A 20,771-nucleotide genomic window follows, 5' to 3' on the forward strand; every position below is an offset into this window, starting at 1 on the left:
CCAAAGTGAATGCGGTAGGCCAAGTGGTCCCCAGTTAGAAAGCATGGCTGTACAAGCTCCGCAAAGACTTGACAAGGTGAGATGAGGAGTAAAAAAAAAAAAAAAGAATTGAATTTAGGCTTCACAACCTGCGAAAGGCAGAGATTGTGGCGATCCTAAAGCTGGGGCACCCACCTGATCCCTGTTGCTCTCATCTCCCCATTTCCCTCCTGAATACTGAGGTCAAATTAATAGTAAAGGCCCTAGTGGAGTGACTGGTGGGAGTGGTGCCTTCCCTGATCCATCCGGACCAGGTGGGGTATATGCAGGCTTCTCCACTGAGTACAAGTGAGAATGGGAGGTGTCGGAGCCCTTCCAGATTTCTAGGGGAACTAGACAGGGATGCCCACATTCCCCATTCCTCTTTGCTATAGCAACAGAGCTCCTTGTAGAATGATTTTGTACTGACACTCATGGGGTATTTAAATAGGCAGGTGCTGCATCTGACACGATTGCCCTATATGCAAATGATGTCCTCTTATTCTTAACACACCCAAAAGACTTTAGGCCATGGGCACACCCGATCCTGCAGGTCTTCAGGGAGATATTTAAGCTTCACATAAATGTATCTAAATTGGTCTTATTCCTAGCCAATAATTACCCACAAGACCTAGGGTGGGCATTGAACCTTCTGATAGAAATGTAGGGCTTCAGATAGCTGGGAGTTTTCATCTCTTGCCTAAGCTCAGCTGGGAGGGGAACATTGCACCGTTAATAGAGAGGCTCCCTATTGATCTATGAACATGGATGACCATCACTACATCGCTCCTCGAATGAATTGCCATCTTCAAGTTGGTGTCACTGTCATGGTTTCTGTATCAGCTGCAGAATTACCCTTATGACATCTCACCCTCTTTTTTGGCAAAATTAATTCTCTACTTCATAGTTTCCTGTTAGATTTAGGGGTCTCTAGTTGGCACAGGTAGGTTCTTGTGACAAATAGGGACCCTTCCCTCTAGTCAGGGTAAGGGGGTACACACCTAAATTAACCCCTGCTCACCCCCTTGGTAACTTGGCACGAGCAGACAGGCTTATCTCAGAGGCAGTGTCTAAAGCATTTCTGAACACATAAATTAATCCAGTGGCAACACTACAGATGGACACCACACAGGTTTTATATCAAAAAGAAGTATTCTTTATATAAATTTAACACAAGACCACAAATGACAAAAATCCACAATACTGTACTAAAAATGGTAGAATTAGCTTAGTTCTCTTTAGCTCTTAAAATACCACACTTTGAGTCAATGTACCTTAAGATGTGACACGCAGGGCAACAAAATTGTTGCAGGAAAGGTGATGCAGTAGTCCCTTACACGCAAGGACGGTGATGCGTTGAAGATCTGGTGCAAAGACTTAAAGATATATCTTTCTCCTTGATGCAACACGCTTCCCGGTGATGCGGCGGCGTCTGCTACGACGTCGATCCTCTTCTCCGGCGATGCAAGATGCTTTACACGATGTGAGCCGTGACAGGGCCTGCGACACGCTTCCCAGTGATGCGCTGGCATCTGCTGCAACGTCGATCCTCTCTCCTGGCAATGCGAGTTGCTTCCAGAACAATGCAAGCCGAGACAGGCCCTGCACCACTATTCCCAGTGATTCAGCAGCATCTGCGGTGACGCAATCTTCTTCTCCGGAGATGAGCCGCGACAGACCCTGCGACACGCTTCTAGGAGATGCGGCGGCATCTGATGTGACGTCGATCCTTTTCTCCTGCAACACGCTTCCCGGTGATGCGTTGGCATCTGCTGAGATGTCGATCCTCTTCTCCAGCGATGCGAGGCGCTTCTTGTTGAGAAGCGGCAGCGGCAGCTTGGCGACACACTTCCTGTTCTTGAGTCGCGCTTCCAGCTCCTTGTGACATGCAAGTCTTCAACAGAACTCTTGGGGAGCTGGTGGGAGACGTCTGTTGTCCCTGAGACTCCCTTGGAGATCCTTACACGTTGATGAAAAGTACACAAAGTTCCTCTCTCCTTTCTTTGGCAGTCAGGAAACCACTGCAGGCCAACTCCCCAAAGCAGCACTTCAGCTTAGGGATAGTCTCTCCTCAGTCTCTTTGGTTCCACTCCTCAGCAAAAGTTTCTTCTTCTTGTCCAAAAGTGATATAAATTCTTGGGATAAGAGTCCCAATACTTATACCCCCAAAACCTTTGTCCTTTGAGGGCAGAGGGGCCTTTGCCTAGTCCAAACCAGTTCTGGTCAGTCCTTGAGCACTCTGTTGACATGACTCCTTCTTTCCTTTCACAATGCAGGGCAGAACCAGCAGACGCCCCAGAGGAGGTGGAGCCAGCATTGTGGAGGGAAGGCACAGCCCTGGAGCACTCTGTTGACATGACTCCTTCTTTCCTTTCACAGTGCAGGGCAGAGACATCAGACGCACCAGAGGAGGTGTAGCCAGCATTGTGGAGGGAAGGCACAGTCCTATTCAGGTCACAGGTGCAACTCCACCCTTCCATCCAGATGTAGATCTCTCTATTCACCATTGGACTAACTCACCCTGTCTCCTGGAATCCCCCAGCCCTGTCACTCAAACTCCAGACAAGGAATACACAACCTAGCAGAGGCAGGCTTGGATAGTTAGACAAGAAAATACCTACTTTCTAAAAGTGGTATTTGCAAACACAGAATGTTAAAATCACTAAAATATGTATTTTATCATTCTGAGTTCAGGCATTCTAAACTCGAATTTTTACCATGTTCCCTGAGTGTGTTAGGATTATAAGATGTAATAATGTAACTGCCCATTCTAGCCTATGGGGAACTTTTAGCCTTGCAATAGTGAAAAACGTAAGTGGCTGTAATTCACTATTACGATATGCCACAAACACCAGGGCATGTCCTACCTTAACTTACAATGCACCCTGCCCTTGGGCCTACCATAGGGGTGTATGATATGAAGAAAAGGGAAGGTTTAGGGACTGGCAAGTGGGTGCACTTGCTCAGTCATCATGGCAGTACCAGACTGTACACAGGTTCTGCAATAGCAGACCTGAGACACACTTTTACAGGCTGCTTCAGTGGGTGGCGCAACCAGTGCTGCAAGCCCACTAGCCGCATTTGGTTTACAAGCCCTGGGCACACTCAGTGCACTGTACTAGGGTCTGATCAGTAAACCAAACCAGTCAATCACGGACTCACTAATCCAAACATCAATTTATAATAGGGAGAGCATACGCACTTCAGCTCTGGACAGCAGTGGTAAAGTGCCCAGAGTCATAAAACAGCCAACAACGGATCATACAAAATAGAGGAGGAAGGCAAAAAGTTCAGGGTTGACCCTGCAAAAAGGGCCAATTCCAACACTTCCTATGAAATTTAGCCACATATAGCTCTTGCCAAGTGCTTTAAATCTACATTTGAAGGTGAGGTGGCATCCACAGACATAGAGTCATATTATAGGGCCTTTCTCCTAATAATATTAACTGAATGGTTGTACGATTTCTCTGGGAAGGGGTGCTTAATCTGAGGAGGACATCCCTGAGACAGCAGAAGTGGCACAATTAAATGATGGAGCAGACACCTTTGTGGGAGGGCACAATCATTGGGCAGGTAGCTGAATAACAAATGTTTAGGAAAACAGGCACCATAGGTATGTTGACACTGGGAGATGTCATTGCGGGGAGTACCCTCAAGTCCTACCAAACATTTCAGCATCGTAGCCAATTCTATTTGTACCTGCAGCTCAGGCCCTTTCCTTTTGAGGCAGGAGTCTCTCCCAGAGTTTAACCCGCTCGAGTTGCGACCCTGGAAAGACCCATTGGAATAGTACTTACAAACATTTTCACCAAAAGAAGCATTGTTTCCACCCTACACACAGTAGGATGTAAGAAACAGAAAACTCTTTTGTTTTACAATAGGAAAGTGTCTTCACTCAAAAACAACATAATAATTGTTTTACCTGTTAGAAATGGGGGTCTCTAGTTGGCACAGGTAGGTACCTTTGTTCAAATAGTGGCCCTTGCTTCTAGTCAGTGTAAGGGGGATACACTCCAAAAATAACCCCTGCTCACCCCCTTGGTAGCTTGGCACAATCAGACAGGTTTATCTCAGAGGCGGTTTGTAAAGCATTTGTGAACACATACCGTAATATAGTGAAAACTTTACAAATGGACACCACACTAGTTTAGTAAAAATAAATAGTCTTTATCTAAATCAAAACAAGACCAAACAACAAAAATCCAAGGTACAGTTATCAAGATATCCTCAAAAATAGGCTATTCACTTAAATCAAGCTTGCAGCAACACATAACTCCACTTGGAGTTATAACGACGTTGTGACCTGTAAAAATCCCGTAGTACGGTGCCGACCATGAAGTGTGTACGGAGTGGTGATGGACGGAGCATCTGAACCAATCAAACAATCACACCCAGTCAAAAGATCTGGGTTTGATCCATCACCGTTCTTTAGCCCACTCTGCCACCCCAGTTCAGACATGGCTATATGCAAATCAGTTTGACCCTGTGCCTCATGGGAACAGCCCTGCCCGAACTGCCAAGCCATGCCTTCCCTGGACCAGAAACAAGCTTCCGAGGACCGGTTTCTGGCATTACAGCCGTCTTCAGCCTGGCTTGCTTGAATCCAGTGGCAAAGTGAGCAAGGGACTCACGTCTGAGCATACCCTGCCACACTTATGGCGGCCAAAGCGGTAAAAAAGGGGGTGGTGATGGACGGAGCATCTGAACCAATCAAACACTCACACCCAGTCAAAAGATCTGGGTTTGATCCATCACCGTTCTTTAGCCCACTCTGCCACCCCAGTTCAGACATGGCTATATGCAAATCAGTCTGACCCTGTGCCTCATGGGAACAGTCCAGCCCGAACTGCCAAGCCATGCCTTCCCTGGACCGGAAACAAGCTTCTGAGGACCGATTTCTGGCATTACAGCTGTCTTCAGCCCGGCTTGCTTGAATCCAGTGGCAAAGTGAGCAAGGGACTCACGTCTGAGCATACCCTGCCACACTTATGGCGGCCAAAGCGGTACAAAAGGGGGTGGTGAGGAACGGTGCATCTGAACCAATCAAACACTCACACCCAGTCAAAAGATCTGGGTTTGATCCATCACCGCTCTTTAGCCCACTCTACCACCCCAGTTCAGACATGGCTATATGCAAATCAGTCTGACCCTGTGCCTCATGGGAACAGTCCAGCCTGAACTGCTAAGCCATGCCTTCCCTGGACCGGAAACAAGCTTCCGAGGACCGGTTTCTGGCATTACAGCCGTCTTCAGCCCGGCTTGTTTGAATCCAGTGGCAAAGTGAGCAAGGGACTCACGTCTGAGCATACCCTGCCACAATCAAAATAACAAAACAATAAGGGGCATATTAGCAAGGGCGATATTGCCGCTTTAGCTGGACTTTTTCCCGCTAAAGTGGAGATATTTTTATCGCCCTATTAGCAAGCTGACGCTAACAGCAGTTAGCGACAGCTTGTAGGCCATAGCTACAGGTTTGGGCCCACTTTGTATGTCAGCGATATTTATCGCTAATGACATGCAAAGTGGGCGTACCCAACCTGTTAGTGACTGAAAGCAGTTGCTGACACAGCTATCGCCTATTAGCAAGGCAGGCGAAGCGATAAAAAAAATCGCTAGAACCTAACGCCTGCTCAGACCATGACTTAACCTGAATATTCACCTCCCATTGGATATACAGGTTAAGTCCCCATTAACGATAATGCCTGATTATCGCTGGATTTCCAGCGATTCACGCATTGAGCTGCTATATCCGGATATTTTATCACTTTAGAGATAATCGTTGCTAATAGCACGTTATCTCTGCGATAACATCCGGCGATAGGCGGCTATAAAAAAAATGCGCTAAGCGCATTTAGAGATAATTATTGCTCTTTGTTGCTAAAATGCCCCTAAGATAGTCTGCTTTCTACTTTCTAGGTCTGTACTGCAGGTAACATGGAAAACATTCATAAAAGCCCTTCGACACACACCAGAAATGTAAAAGCTGGTCCTCATTCAAACAAACTAATGAGGTAGTCGATAGCCTGAGAATTAAGAAATCGCCAGGGTTCGTCGTCTACCTGAGTGATCTGTTCAGATACTTCCCAGACTTGCGGGTGAAAACTCTATAGAAGCTCTTTCACAATGGAATTGAAAGTTGTACTTTAGCAGAATCATGTCTTAACAGTATCGTAGTATCTAATTTTAAGAAGGACAAGATGTGGATCCAATGTCATACAGGCCAATTAGCATAGTAGAAACCCAAGATTTTCACCGAACTAATCCGGAAAACCTTCCAAGGGAAGATATTTAAGGCATCGAGGCAAATTCGGAACATAGAATTTCTGGCTTTGATCAGTCATTCCTTTCCAGCATTTTTTGTTAGGATTTGCAACAGGAGAAAGAATGATTACGTGAAGAATTGTTAACATTTAATCATACGGACTTCAACAAATTGTTTAAAGCTGGTTAGAACTTGTATGAATTATTATCTGATGGTACTGTTTAAGAAGCTATATGCTGATGCACAGATGCTTGAGGGGAGGGGGTGGGGGGTCAAAGTAACTGGCTAGCTGCCCCAAAATATTCAATACAAAAAGGGATAAAACGCTCCTGAAATCTGGCTCCTTGTGTCTTCAATTATTATTCAAACAACCATCATAAAGGACTTTTGAAAAGTGTCCTTGACAACCAAAAATTCAAGAGGTTCTAGTCTCATTTTGCATTATGCTGGTGAATCTGTGCACTAATGACTTACAGTATCTAATTCAAAAGATAAGAACTGCGCTGGAAAACACGCTATTGCCTCTGTTAATTAGCTGTTGAGTTCTGAGCTCTTGCCCAAAACCTATTTCCCTAAGAAACCTTCGACTGCTTGCCCTAGTTTTGGAAATTGGGTTTCTGCTTGCCAGAGGTTTGCACCCTGTACAAGCAGGAACCACAATCCTAGTCAGGGTATGTCAGATGCACTCCATAAATTACCCTGTGCTCACCATTGGTAGCTTGGCACAGGGCAGTCAGGCTTAAGATAAGAGGCAATGTGTAAAGTATTTGTGCAACACTTCAAACAGTAACACACTGAAAATCCTACACAAAGACTCCACACCAATTTGGAAAACTAAAGTATATTATTATGAATAAAACAAGGCCAAAATTACAAATATCAATAAGTAGAAGTCAAGATATGAAATTTTACAAAATTAAATGCAAAAATATTCCATGAAAGCAGTAAGAGCTTAGAGAAGTAATTGGTCTCTCTCCGCTGAGTCAAACTCAAAAGTTCAGGCCAACCACAATGAATTGCATGCCAAATTAAGGACCCACGCAGGACTCGTTGAACAAAAGTACCTTAATCCTGATCTCAAACAATGAGATGCGGATTGATACATCAGTGTGGATCGTGCAGTCGAGGAGATGAATTGGTTTTCCCCACACAACAAGGGTGATGAGGTGGGTCTGAGTGTGAAGTGCCATTTCTGAGATGCATATGTTCCAAAGCCAATGGGAAGTTGAGGGGTTGTATCGATTGTCTCTTGCTGTTGTAGTGGCAATGCTACAGTTCTGATGACGATGTGGTGGTTCCAAGTACAATGCATTGATTCTCTTCCCGCAACAGCATGGATACATTGATTCTGCTTTTGCAGCAGATGAATATTGGTTGCAAGTCATGTAGGATCTACAAGTTCCAGTTGTAACCCTCTTCAATAGAACAATCTCCCCCAACACATCAGGTACTCCTCTTCACTTGGCTATTCAACTAATCTTCTTGCAAGACCATTAAGACTGCCTGTGTTCAGGTTAAGCCTCTCCACACACCTCTCACTCACCTACTGAACACCTGGATACCCTCACAAGTGACAAGTAGCTCTCTACAAATGCACCGTAGATTACATTACAATATGTTCAGCTTAGAACCACAATTTCCCGCACAATACAAAGGCAGATAAAAGGCTGGTGGTAGTAGACCTTGATATCCCGTTCTTAGATCAGTTGAGAGATCTCTCTTTGAAGAGTTGGGAGCAAGGAGAGGGGGGGGTCATTGTAGGCTTTGTTAAGGATTGAATATAGAAACTGGACAGTAAGGAAGATGTTGTGATTGACTCTGAAGGGGGTACGTGATATAATCCCAGGGATGGAATGTTGTGGTGTCAGGCTGTCTTACCCCCTTAGCACCAGTTTTCCTCAGACACTCCCTAAGTATGTCTCCATATTTGCATTCCTTGATTTCAAACTAGACATTTCACCTCCAGATTTCAAGGATATAACTGTCACCAGCACCGGGAGTCATTCCCTTGGGTGGCATAATCTGACTGAGAACTTAACTTGCAGATTGTGCTACAGAAAGCTATTGGTGAAGAAAACAAGACAGGGAGTTTGAGATGAATAAGTTGAGCTTACACTGTCAGAATAAAAGCGGAATGGAAGCTGGAGAGACAGGAGGAATATCCCCAACATAAAAGAAGAATGGGAGAGAGGAGAAAGCAAAAGAAAACGAAAGCCATAAAGATTGATATAGAAACATGTGAAAACAAAACAAAAAAGAGAAGTGGAGAGGATAGCCTTAGAGCAAGAAAAGCCCAGGATGGAAGCAGAGACAGGTACATCTATGAATGGTGATTCCTCCTCCAATTCTGCAGGATTATCTTCCAATATTCCAAAAGAGCCTATGCACATGTATGTGGATGGCCTGGATATTTTTGAATGTGAGTTTTGAGATTGCTTGTAGAGCACATGCTTTAATGATGTGTCTAAGGCATCCACTTTAAAGAGTCACCTGCCCATAGGAGGAATGTTAGTCACTGGGAGAAGTTCTAGCTAATTAAATTAATCAATGTGTTTATTTATTTTACAGTTTTATTTACTGCTAAACACTGACAATGAAGGTGGTGGGATCATTGCACAATTACTCTTTAATACAATTCTTATTACTATTTTATATATTTAAGGGTCAACACAAGTTGATTTTATATAGTGTCTTCACATTACCAAGACATATTTGGATTTTGACATTCAACATGCCATCTTGGTCGGCAACTGTAATCCGTTTGTAGATCCTTTTACAGGTAGGAATTCACAGGTGCAATATATATCTAATGAACTGCATAACCAGATCCAATCCACTATCAAGTAGGTATCCTTAGTAGCCTTTTAGCTACAGAATTCTAATTTTTCTCCCCCCTGCTCATGGGGTCCAGTCTAGGTCAAACCATTTCTTTCTTGCAAATTGTGGGCAAATTAGCTTAAAATCAAGAAATATTTATACATATAGAATCATTGTTAAGCAGTAAAGGTACTCGTCTTTACAAAGATGGGGACATTATTGATGAATTTCAAATGTTGTATGATCTCTACATTCCTGAATCCACTCCTAAAACAGAAGGAATTTAATCATAGTTGAATTCAATTCAGAGGCCTGTCAAGTGTTTGATAGGGTTGGTTTGAATTTTGTTTTTCAGTCTATAAAATGGTATGCTTTAGTATGGTTCAACTTAGTGAAAATTAGCAGCATTTGCTGATGATTATCTTCTTTTCACATCAAATCCTAAATCTTCTTTGCTTTCCATTTTACAGGAAGTTAACTTTTTTTTAGGAGTGTCAGGTTACAAACTAAACCTAGTTAAAACAGAAGTCCTACCTTGAATACATTTTGCACTAGAGAGTGTGTTTGATTCCTAAAATTTATATTGAGCTCCCCCTGAAATTAAGTACTTAGGTATATGCTTTGCTAATTCAATTAAAGAAAAAATCAACATTCATTTTATGGACCTCTTTGTAAATGCACTACACATGTGCTGCATTGAATTGAATTGAGAAAGCAGAACAAATATGACAAACATGTATACACCAAATGTCATCATGAGGGGAGAAGCACATGCACTTTAGCAGTGGTTAGCAGAGGTAAAGTGCTCAGAGTCCTAAGGCCACAAAAAGGAATCAGTAAAATAAGGGAGGCAAAAGACAAAAGGTTGGGCGACATACCACCTTAAGGATCACAGGTCTAACAACCATCACTAATTTTCCAATGATATGTTCTGCAAAATCAAAGGCAATTTTAACTCTACCCTTAACTCCAATACAATGCCCAAGCATTACGATTATGCAGACAATGCCACCTGGTTCAAATGAAAAAGCCTCAGAGAAAGGATTCATGAGGAGCTTATGTGTACCTATCCTAAACAGCCCAGCGCTTCATGTGTTGTATGCTTAGTTTCAACATGACCAACCAATTTCATGTACACATATTTCAGCTACATGATTAGAAGAATAGATTACACGTTTTAGCGTTTTTTGTAACTTCCACAAGTTAAAATATAATGAAAAGATGTGAAAGTGATCTTTCTCCTAAAACAATAGGCATCACCAACAAAAATACTACAATGGAAACGTTGCTAAAAGCAAGAACTTGTGAAGGTCAAGAAAGCCTGTGGAGAATAAGATTGAAATTCAAAGCTTTTATATAAAATCATCAATGATGCTACACAATTGCAGAAGTTCAAAATAATTTGGCTAGGCTGTCGAAAACTCACGTGGGAAGCAAAAAAGAACCAGTAAAACAAAGACTAGTTAAAATTGTTTGACACTTCTCCAAAAATAGAAAGGATGTTTTGACAGCTAATAAACAGGAAAGAAGAAGGTTGTGAAGTGTGATTACAATGTGTCACTCAATGCAAGTGGAACACACATTTTTGCTCTTTAGGAAGGCTCCTCATCTCGACACAAGCTGCTTATTAATACAATCAAAATGTTCCCTCCTTGTTCAACTGAGAGTACCCTACAACAAGTATAGCAAATAATCAGGAAACACATATCTGATAATGACCCATCTCCAAATGGCCTGCCTGCTCTCTTATACCCAAATAATACTAAGTGCCTGAATAGGACTTTGGTGGTGCGGCACCGGGTCCACCCTGCCGCCGCACCGCCAAAGCCATGGTCAGACTGCCCACCATATTAGGAGTTTTCTCCTGTCTGGTCGGCTCTGCTTTTGATGTTCCCACAGTGGTGTCCTAAACAAGGGCACAGCATTGGCAATGACAAAAATAATTCCTGTACGGCATGGGTTATAAAGTCCTTGCCATGCAGGAACTGGTGTACATGCACACAGGGGGACACATGTTGTGCCCCTCTGTGTGCATCCACAGGGCATGTGTCACTGCTTCTTCTCAACCACTGTTTAAAATTTTGAGGCTTTACTTTCCTCGTTTAAAGTTCACAATACCGACACTTTTAATGCGCTGCTCATTTTCCACCCCTCAGGACCCAAGAAAACTTTTTGCAATCTCCACTGGGCTTTATGGAAGCATGTACTCATTATCCCACTTATATCATCTTAAGTGAATTAATTTCCACCTAGATTGCTCTTAGGACAGAAATACAGGCCTGCTACTAGATAATCTCCAAAGTTTTCACTTAAAAAAATTAGTCCAACAATCTACTCACTCCGCTGGCCACATATTGGATGGTGTTTTTTCTAACAACTGAAACATGAGGATTGATAAACTGTTACCTTTAATTTGGACGTATCATAAGGCTATTGTGTTAAACTTGATTTCCACATTTTCAGAATTGACCAAGCCAAAACCCCAGTGGTGTGTAATAATCTTCAAGAAAGATGGAAGGTGCACTCGTTGGGAAATCAATCAAGCAAGCAGAGATCTGTTCCAAAATTACTTCTTTTATTCAGTCAGTCTTTGTCAGGGCTGTAACATCATAGACAAAACATCACATAAATACCACATTGACAAACATCAAGAAAACATTAATAATTACAGACGGCCCACAAACTTATAAAGCTAAACATTACATAGCACATTGAAAAACATCTGAAAGACATGGATAAATTCAGATGACCCACATACAAATGTAACAAAATCTCACATAAATAAAACATATATTTCAAATATGCATAGCAGAGACATCAATAAAACCCACAACTTGAAGACAGAATTGTGACTCAACAATAGGAACTACACAATTTCATTTCAAATATAAGAAACTTCTCAAACAAAAAAAGCATTATTGGTGCGCTCATTTAACAGTAGTTGTTTACCTCAGACTATAAACAGTAACACTATTGGTAAGTGAATAATTTTGTGTGCTTCTATAACAGCAGTTGTTTACCCCAGATTATAAATAATAACACTAATGTAAAGTGAGTGATTCAGCTGCCAGGAGTCCTCGCCCTGTATGTACAATAGTAAAGGACTGTACATGGAACTCGCCAAGTTGCCAGTTACAAATAGGAAAAGGCTACAACTAGGTGTACATAATGGTGTAGGCTACTTCTCACTTCTTAAATATCTAGCTGGTTGATAGTAGTCAAAAGTATATGTGGTCAGTAGGGGCCTCAGGGGCAAATATGACCACAGTAGTAGTATATGTTCGCAAAATCTAAGACAAGAAAAGAGGTCAGATTAGTAAGCAGATGATAGAGCTTAAGACCGAAGCAAGGTAGCTTAATGGTGATGCCATACTATAAAACACACAAGATGATGGACGGAATGTTGCACAAAGGCAAAACATTCACTCCCAGTCACAGATCTGGGTTTAATCCATCGTTATTTTGCTCACCAAGCCACCCAAGTTAAGACATGGCCATATGCAAATCAGGCTTGACCCTGTGCCTCATGGGAACAGTCTAGAGTGAGAGAGAGAGAAACTTTGTTTATTTAGACCACGGTCTTTTAAACAGTACAAAACAAAACACAATCAGGATGCAAATAGTACGAACAATCTAAATTCTACTACATTATAAATAATTATAATTCAATATATGTTAAAAGAAGGTGGCCCCCTCAAAGACACACTATTCATTGAACCCAAATATTACAGAAATCTCTAGATTCCTAAAAGAATAAAAAGAAAAATTCACATTTACAGAAGACCTAAAAACACTTAAGATCAATGCCCCTCCTTCAATATCTCCCTTCCAAATTCTTTTATGGCCTTCAGGAATTTTCCCAATCCTATTGCAATTTCTAGCGAGGGCATATCTGTAAGTATACAAATCGCTTGGGCACGCAAAGTTATCGTATGTGATAAAAATATAGGACGTAAAAAAAGTTTCCGTATGTCAAGTACAAATGTGCAATCGAGCAATATGTGCAACATGTCATTTCTTAGTCCTAGCCCACAGTTACAATTACCATCTGGGCCAATCAGTGCAGTCTTTATTTTTCCGTCTATCTTCCAAGGGTTAACCCCAACCTGGGTCCTTAGAATTTCGTATCTTAACCCTTGGTTGGGCAATATATCCAAGTACGGAAACCAACCTTCATTTACCCATGAATTCTTTAACCACTGAACCGATTTTTTCGCTAGCATATAATCTAGGTCCTGTCCCTTGAAAAGGACTGACCTTGTTCCCTAAGCGTTCTCTTTGTAAACTCGGCCATCAAGTAGTCCTGGGAAAGTCTCACATTAAGGCGCCCTGCTACTTTCTGGAGGATTCTTCCCACGTCCTTTGCCCAGCCAAGGCTACTTATTTGGATCGCCTCTCTACACAATTGTAAAACCTTCTGTATCACTCCTGGGTCTTGACGCTTGTAACATCTTACCAGGGCTATTTGGGATTTCACACTCCAAGAGGTTAACCCTAGTTCCATTCTGATTGCTTGAACCATTGTACAGTTAGGTAAAGACAATAATATTTTTTAAATGTTTCCCTCTACCTTATCCCACTCATGTTTACCACTCAGGTATAACACCTCTGCCCCATACAATACTTGGGGGTGGATCATTGCTTCGAATGCCTTTAACATTGGTTTGTGTGTCATATCGCCATATTCTTTATTAAACTTTTTCAACCCACATGTGGATGAAAAAGATTTTGCTTTTTGAGCCTCCAAATGGGTGCGCCATTTTAGCGCACTGTCAAACCAGAGTCCTAGATATCTATATTCTTTAACTGCCTCTAATTTGTCATGGCCCAAAAACCAATTAAAATTCTTTTGGCTCTTCCCAAAACATAAAACCTTGTTTTTTTTCCATATTTACAATCAACATTTTCCTATCACAATAATATTTAAAAGCATTTCATTTCCTTTGAAGTCCTATTTCAGTTTGGTCAAGGATCACTAGATCATCAGCTTATAGGAGACAAGGCACTTTGTGACCACTCATTTGTCTTACAAAGGAGGGAGCCAACATGAATTCTATGGTGGTCTCCCTGGAAACACAGGCCTACCCACATATACACAATTGCATATAAAATGTTATTTCAACTGTTGTTAGTCACAGTGTATACATCATCTGTGCATCTTGTGTGGGGGGCAGATGTAAGGTGTAGGCCTATTCTGGGGCGTCGACGTTTTGACCCTGGTACATAAGGGTAATTGGGGTCCTCAGCAGCAGGTCTTCCTCAGGACGAGGGTGGGGGGGGTATCTGCAAACAACCGCGATAATGTAAATGCCATGGTCCAACTTAATTGATAGTGCCCAAACAAGTGGCTGTGCCCAAAAACTTAAAAATGCTCACCAAGGACAGAGTCAGGTGAGTGCCAACCAAATTGGTCTTCAGGTAAACGAATGATAATCATTCCAATGCATACATCATTGAAGGGGAAACCATTCCCAAACAGCTAAGAAAACAAAACAACAAAAAACACACAATAATAATGTGGCGATGCGATTACGGCCCAAAGTGAAACCTCAGTGGCATGAGGATAAGGTAAAGCAGACTCACTCGCAATTATTGAATACGCGGTGCATGGGTCTGGCAAAAGGGAACAGTGTTAAAGATCCCTTTGTGTCTCTGAAAAAACAAAATGGGGCAATAGCCGGAATAAATACAAAAGGAAACATAATCTCGAACAACTGATGAGAAAGGCCACCGGGTCAATTATAATTAACTCGTGCATTGACTAGTGGCTCTGTGAATCTTTCTGACAGGACGTGGCATAGATCGCGCTCGCTGTGGTAGAGAACGAGCGGCGGTCTGAACCGCATTTAAGAGGAAGCGTGCACATTGTGAAACGACGTGACCGGCATGAGAGAGTAGAAAGACTAAGATTTTACCAGCAAGTTATACAAATAACTGACATGATTGATAGGAACAAGACAAACGGCCACAGTGTATTAAAAACAAGCTAAGTGGTGGGAAAATTGCAATCTGAATGTGTGAATAAGTTTAAATGTATTGCCCAAAACGTGTGTTTTGTGATTGAATACAAATGATAGCATAACATTACAAAAATACATATCTCATGGTTATCTCTAGTGCATCGTATATGTAAAAAACATGAAAACATATATTAGAGGCAGAAATGCTAAGTTTTTTTTCTGGGCGCAAAACACCGGATGTTGTAAACGAATGGAGTAAAAACATCACATGTCACCCCAAGTGGAGTTAAAAACATCATATGTCAACACAATACAATACTGTAATGTACAAAAACAATAAACAATGTGCAGAAAAGATGTTATCCGTCCCATAGTTATCGCAAAACAGCACTAACGTGCCCGTGTACATTGTATATATGGACAGACAACTAATGAAGGACAAAATATGGTACAAAACAAAATAAAGCCAAGATAAATATTTATAACGGAGAACATGTACACAAGTCTCAGGTTATATTTCAAGGATAAAATCCTGTATCTGGAAAAACAATGGATTTAACCATTATTAAGGTTGCCTATCTGCTTAGAGATTTCCTCATGTTCGTTGAGACCCCTATTTACAGTGTCAAAAATGTGGATCCATTTGCATTCACGGACATTCATTATATTGGCAAAGTTGCCACCCCGTGGATTCGTCTGTACCTTTTCTAACACCCACCACCTAAGGCTCTCAGCCGAGTGCCCAAAAGCAGTGAAATGTTCCACCAAGGGAGCCCCCTGGGGGGCACACTTTATCCTGCTGCAATGCTGTAGGATGCAGTATTTAACTTTCTGTATTGTTTGTCCTATATACAGGAAGTCACAGGGGCATGTAATCGCATAAATGACCCCCGATGAGTTGCAATTAGTGTGTTGCCTCATAGTGTGAATATAGGTGTTGTACGTGTAGTTCTTGACTTCCTTGGTCAGAGGGCAGGCCTTGCATGTCCCACATTTGTAATGACCCAAGACCGTGGGAATATTCCATAGTGTGGTTTGGTTATCCCTAGGCTGTTTGGGTAGTAGTGATCTTACCACGTAGTCTCTCACATTCTTGCCTTTCTTGAACGCGTGCATCGGTGGATCCACTATATCAATCTCGTCTGCCACCAGATGCCAATGGCGGTTAATAATCTTTTTGATTTCACTACTTTTAGTGCAAAATGTGGTGGCGCAGACCATCCTCTCCTTAGGCATCGATTCTGTGACTTGGGTTCCAGCAGGAACTCACGGTGGCAGAACCAGGCACGTTTTTGTGCTTTTTTGAGTAGATTTCTAGAGTATCTCTTTCTCTCTAAGGCGTTCCTTCAGATCTCCTGACTTATGAAAGATATCCTCATTTCTACTGCAGTTCCTCCGTAACCTTAGGAACTGCCCAAAAGGTAAATTGTCCCTAAGGTTACGAGGATGGTGGCTTGGGTAAGGCAACAATGTATTTCTTTCGCTTGGTTTCCTATAGAGGGTAGTGTGGATAAACACCCCTTCCTCCTTTATAGATATATCAAGGAAAATGATACTGGTTCTGTTGAATTCTAGAGAGAACTGGATGTCTTGTGATTGAATATTTAACCAAGTATGGAAGTCTAACAGTTGCTGTTCATCCCCCTTCATTATCATTAGGACGTCGTCAATATAGCGACACCACAATGAGACCTGGTCTTTGTAGGGGTTCGTGTCAATGAAGAAATGTGTATGCTCATATCTGTCCACATAAATAATGTCCAGATCTGGGGCGAAACTAGCCCCCATTGCTACGCCTTTCGTCTGCACATAGTAGTCACCTTCAAAATAGAAAAAAATTGCTAGTCATGGCAATCTCAAGTAGTTGGATTAAAAATTCAGTCGGGACTTGCCATGGTCTTGTGCGTTTATCTAGGGCTACTCTGATCGTATCAAGTGCTGCAAGTTGGGGGATATTAGTGTAAAGTGACGTTATGTCCATTGTCACTGGAATATTCTCTGTGGGGTCGAAAGGGCACTCATCCACCAATTTTATGGCTTGCATGGTGTCACGTAAAAAGGCAGTGGTGTCTCCAGCAATGGGTTTTATGAAAACATCAATGTATTTACACAGAGGTTCTAAAATTGAACCACACCCTGATATGAAAGGTCTTCCGGGTGGCTTATTCATCCTCTTATGTACCTTAGGAAGCGTATATATTGTGGGCATCCTAGGTTGTTCATTATTTAGGTATGCATACTCATGTTTGGTCAAAAATCCCTCGTCCCTCCCCTTGTCTGTAACGTGCCTAATGTTTTTTGCAATGTGCCGGGTGGGATCCGTCCTTAACTTACAATAATTCCCCTCAACTCCCAGCTTGGTGAGTATTTCAGTCTTATAGTCCTCACTGTCCTGAATCACAATAGCACCCCCCTTATCGGCGGGCTTTATTACGATATCAGAGTTGTTCCTGAGTGTGTTGAGGGCATTCCGTTCTGATTTAGAGGTGTTGTACTTGACATAGTGTCTTTCTAGTAGTGTGTTGATATCCCTCATCACCACCTGTTCGTATGCTAAAACCCTATGTGACATGAGCTGGTCTGGTGGGGGGAAAGTGGACGGTGGTCGAAGACCAGTGCAAGAAAATCTGGGTTCGTGTGGCACCTTGTTGAAATAGTGTTTTAGTCGTACCTTTCTGAAGAATTGTTGTAATTCAATCTTAAGGTTAAAAGTATTAGGTACGTTTGTGGGTACAAATGACAGACCTTTTTCCAAAATCATTTGTTCTTCTGGTTTTAAGGCATATTTTGACAGGTTGATAAGGGGACCCGCCTGTCTCACCAGGGGTCCTACCATCTGTAGTTTTGTCGTCTGGTCTGATTTTCCCCATGTGATTCTTGGCGGAAATGGACCTGTTTCTTCCTCTGGCCTCTGTTCTGGTTCCACATTGGTTGGCCTGTGCCCCTCGAGTATCCCCGTCCCCTGGGTGGTCCCCAGGGGCAGCCTCTCCCTCGATAGCTCTCCCATTGTCCCTATTCTAAAAAGATTTTACTGGAAGGGTTGGGGTATTGGGGTGTAGCTGTACTCGTGCTGGGTCTTTCAGCCTCTCCGTCAGAGCCACTTGCCTCAGAGGAGTCGGAAAACATGGCATACCTCCTGTAGCCTCCCCAACCTCTAGTGGAATATCTGCCCCTGGTTTCTAAGTTTTAATAGTCGTCTGCCAAATAGAGATAAGTCACCTTTTTATCATAGGATTTAATGTCCTTTTCAAGTTTTCCTAACTTGTTTGATAGGGAGTGGATATCAAAGTCCTTCAAAGTGCGTTCAAGGCGCTCTAAGGCTTCCTTTGCGTTAGAGCCGTATCATCCACTATATCTTTTCTAAGGTCAGAAATCTCTTTCATCAGGCGTTCCACCTCTTCCAAAGCTGTCTCTACTCCAAGCACCATCCAGTGCCTGGAGCAGTTGTTTGAGATAAAGCTGAAATTGCTCTTAAATTTTGCATTGCCCACAAAGATTGCAGGCTCGTTGCGCACCTGCAAACCTACGGGAATCACATTAGCCTGAAGATAGTTGGTTAAGGCATGGCCATGTAGGTGTGTTCTTATGAGTTTTTTCTCCAACCTCTCTAGTTTGTTAATTTTCTCCTTAAGTGAGAGGTCGATGCTCGTTGGATTTAAGCCTAGAAACCCACTACCCACCCTGAGTTTGGAGTAGTTTGTCAATATAGTCCTCGCTATATGATAAGGTCTCCGTTTCTGACATATCCAGTGTATGAAACCAAAATATATACAAAAAGTATACAATAACAAATGTCTCAACAAAACTAGACAAAATACCCAAACTAATTACAACTTATACAACACTCGCAGGAATCCCTGCTCAGAAATGCCATTATAACAAATGGGGTAACCCTATATAGTCAAACGGACCTGGGTATCATGTAGTACAGGAAACAGTGGTCCTAGACTAATGTAACTAAAACTTCAGACAACTTTTGTCTTTGGCACATGGAATCAAAGGCACATAGAGAATAATTACTTCAAAAAAGAGAGAGGTTCCCCATCCCCGTCCCCTGGGTGGTCCCCAGGGGTGGCCTCTCCCTCAATAGCTCTCCCATTGTCCCTCTTCTAAAAAAGTATTACTGGAAGGGTTGGGGTATTGGGGTGTAGCTGTACTCGTGCTGGGTCTTTTAGCCTCTCCGTCAGTTGGCACTCACCTGACTCAGTCCTTGGTGAGCATATTTAATTTTTGGGCACATCCACTTGTTTGGACACTTTCAATTAAGTTGGACCATGGCATTTACATTATCGCGGTTGTTTGCAGATATCCCCCCACCCCCGTCCTGAGGAAGACCCACCGCTGAGGACCCCAATTACCCTTATGCACCAGGTTCGAAACGTCAATGCCCGCGAATAGGCCTACACCTTACATCGGCCCACACACAAGATGCACAGATGATGTACACACTGTGACTAACAACAGTTGAAATAACATTTTATAAGCAATTGTGTATATGTGGGTAGACCTGTGTTTCCAGGGAGACCGCCATAGAATTCATGTTGGCTTCCTCCTTTGTAAAACAAAAAAAGGACTCACTACGCTGCTACTACTGTTTTTCTTTCTTGTTCATCCTTTCACCTGAGCACTACCTTTTTAACGCTCTTTTTTTTCTGGTAATAACCATGTGGCCATATGATTCTATATCAGCAATGATCATAATGTATATCTACAACAAAACCCAATGGTTGAGTAATTAAATTCGGTTTATCAACCTCTCTCTTTTTTGAAGTAATTATTCTCTATGTGCCTTTGATTCCATGTGCCAAAGACAAAAGTTGTCTGAATTTTTTGTTACATTAGTCTAGGACCACTGTTTCTTGATTATCAAGGCTGGCAGGTTATCTGGGCCAGCAGCTCTTGTTAAGTTTAGGGTCTTTTAAGGACATTTTCTGCTGAGAAGTCTGGTTTTAAATCATCTACCAGACCACTCCAGTCTCCTTGTACTTCCTCTTCAATTTCTCTCCCCGGGGAATACAATTCCTTCAAATAATCCTCCCAGGCGACCTCTTCTACCACACAATTCATTGAAGCAACTGAGGCCTCTGATACTGATCGAACTAGCTTCCAGAACAATCGTATGTTCTTGGATTCTATTGCCTCCAACAATTTCCCCCAGCAGTTTTCCTTATGGGCTCTTTTAGTACTATAAAGAAGCATGGTGTATTCTTTCTTTAGTTTGACATGATTTTCTGCTCTAGGCTTATCAAATTTTTTACGCAAACTCCGCTGTTCTCTCCTTAGTTCTTTTTTCTTATTTAAACAGTATATATTAACCCAGTTACCTTGCCCAATCTATGTATTTTGTTTACTCTTGGTGGCCTTTACATCTATTCTAAGTTCGACCTTGACACTTTGTACCACTTGATATATTTTTTCGATGTACCAGGCCGGATTTAGTCCAGCTACACTTCCTAAAGTGATATTTTGTTGGAGCCTGGTTAACCTTTCCATATATTCTTCGGTTAACCGTGTTGAAATGCGCCTGGGATAATCCATGTGTTGTATGATTACTTTCTCGGCAACAATCTGATGGGAATATCCCAACTCCAATTCTAAAATATTGTGATCACTATCTTCTATATGGTTAACCCTAAAGCCCTTTATTAAATTGAAGTTCCATGCTGGCATAAAAACATAACCTATGGGGCAGTTTTGTGTCCCTTGTTTGAAAG

Source organism: Lissotriton helveticus, chromosome 4_1 (genome assembly GCF_964261635.1).
Source record: "Lissotriton helveticus chromosome 4_1, aLisHel1.1, whole genome shotgun sequence".
Lineage (NCBI taxonomy): Eukaryota > Metazoa > Chordata > Amphibia > Caudata > Salamandridae > Lissotriton > Lissotriton helveticus.